A 2,456-nucleotide genomic window follows, 5' to 3' on the forward strand; every position below is an offset into this window, starting at 1 on the left:
ATTTGTTTTACGTTCTAAGTTCAAACAGTAAGCGAAAACAAATCGAAAAGAACCGCCGGTGTAACACCAAAGTGCTCCCCCTGTGTTTCATCTAAGCTGTCCGGTGGAAATACACTGCGCTTACCAAAGTTCCTACTTACCACGAGCGCAACTAAACAAAACCTAACATCACCATGCAGCGTACGATCGTTTTGGTTTTATTAGTAGCACAAATGTATACTTCTACCAATGCTTAATGAAACTTTCTTCATCAAACGATAATCATTTTTAAGTGTAATAAAGTAAAGTTTGGGTCTTTTTCATAGTAAAGTTCATTTAAAATAAAATACATTTTTAGAAATAGTCATCACAAATTATTATAAAGATTGACAACAATAAATTAAAGAACAGGCTTTTAAAATCACTTAATATTAAAGATGTGAATAATTTTAAATAAAACTGTATGAAGAAGGCAAGCGGCCAAGGGAACAGACAAGATCAATTTCAACAGTTTAATGATATTTGCCAGCTTCTCAGTATGTATTTTGTCCAAAATTAGACCAACATTTAGATTTCTCTTTGGCACTTTTTTCGCTTGAATAAATGAACAATTGTACATTTCTATTTTCAACTTTTGTACACTTACACATGTATATGTATACATATACATATTTATACATATACATGTGCCTTACCAAATCGAATGGGGGCTGTCTGTCATCCAGGGTATGGCAGGCTGTTGTAGCATATAAGATGTTTGGGCCACTGAATTCTGACTTTGTTTGTTGTTGTTAGCGTTGTTGTTAAATTTTAGAAAATAAAAGAGCAACGCATAATAATCTAAGTAAGATTACGTTAAACCTCCGAATTTTGAGATTACAGTCTGACTTTTCAGAATGATGTCCACAACATTCATTCTAAGTAGGACATTTTAATTTGTTCGATCATGTAAGCAATACTTGGAAAAAATTTAAAACAAAAGATAAAAAGACTGTCATTATGTGAAAATGTAGCCCAGATATTCAATTTAAATGGTTTAATTTAATTTATTTTTTAACAATTTTTACGATTCTCTAACGTTTGCAGAAGTGAACATGTTAATGCTTAATGTGGGATAGACATGAATTATTGACACCAGCCTACTCCAATACCATGTACATTTGTAAAAAAAATGTTTTGTTTATATATAGATATATTATTTATGTTCATTGTCATTTAAAATGAAGTACAACATATGTACGAATTGTGTGATTCATAGAATACGTCGACGCCCCATTGGGTGCTGGAAAGCGTAACAGCGTTGCCACTGCCGTATTAGATGGGTTCCTCACTCTCCAAACACAACTGGAGTCAACATAGAGTAAGAAACAATGCCCATTTTTGTGTAGCTTACGGTTTAAACAACCAGTGTGCTATTGAAAACTAATCACGTGGGATTACTATAGACTTTTCAACCCTACCTGTTGGGATTTTATATTTTAATTCATTTTATTTTATTATATTTATATTTTAATTATCGTGTCATGCCATAAGACAAATTTTCTGAAAAAGCAAAAGCAAATTTGTTTTTTAGTTGGGTAAGCACATTTCTCAGTGGAAATAAATGCACTGGGGGCAAATGGAGACCTATCCAAAATGGCGGCCGATCGCTACGGCAGCTGGAAGCTTGTGCACGGTGTCTGTGGCTCCATTCTTTTTTATTTTATACAAAACGTAAAGATTACCAGTTATACGCAGAGGTGGAAAGAGTACTAAAATATCCTACTTAAGTACGAGTACCAGTACTTTGATAATTTTTTACTCAAGTACAAGTAAAAGTACTTGCCTAAATTTTTACTCAAGTAAAAGTAAAAAGTACCGTAAATAAAATGTACTCAAAGTAAAAGTTACTTAGTTACATTTTTGTCAGCGTAAAGATGGCTACATCAGTGCTAAACCACAACACCAGTTCACAACACGCTCGTGTGTGCACGCACACACACGGACACACAGTTTGATGGAAGGATTTCTATCCAGTCAGTGAGAACAGGACGTGCACATTGATTGGACGAGGTTTTTAATGGATTGTACGTTTCAATTGTGATTAAAATTATTCTTTATTTTGGAAAAAAAAAGTTAATTTTTAGATGCCATCAGCATGTGAGGTATCTCAATGTTCTCAAGACAAAACTCTAACATGAGACTGTGCTCTAACCTGGCACATAACAAGCTAAATGAAAGTCTGGCATGTACACACACTTACACACACACCATCGACATTAATACCTGACTCCACTTAATCGTGCTATTTGTGAAATTTTTTTACACTTTTTTATTGAGAAGGTTTCCTCAACAAGGGCTCAAATCTGTCCTTGTGCTCATGACCCCTCAGTCTTTGTTTCCTGCTCTGCTGTCTTTGGCAGGTTTGAGCCAGTGACCCTGTCCATTATAACGGAGACTGTTGGTCGTCTTAAGCCTGCAGGGTCTCCAAATGATGC

This window comes from Nothobranchius furzeri, chromosome 7 (assembly GCF_043380555.1).
Source record: "Nothobranchius furzeri strain GRZ-AD chromosome 7, NfurGRZ-RIMD1, whole genome shotgun sequence".
In the NCBI taxonomy this organism is placed as follows: Eukaryota; Metazoa; Chordata; class Actinopteri; order Cyprinodontiformes; family Nothobranchiidae; genus Nothobranchius; species Nothobranchius furzeri.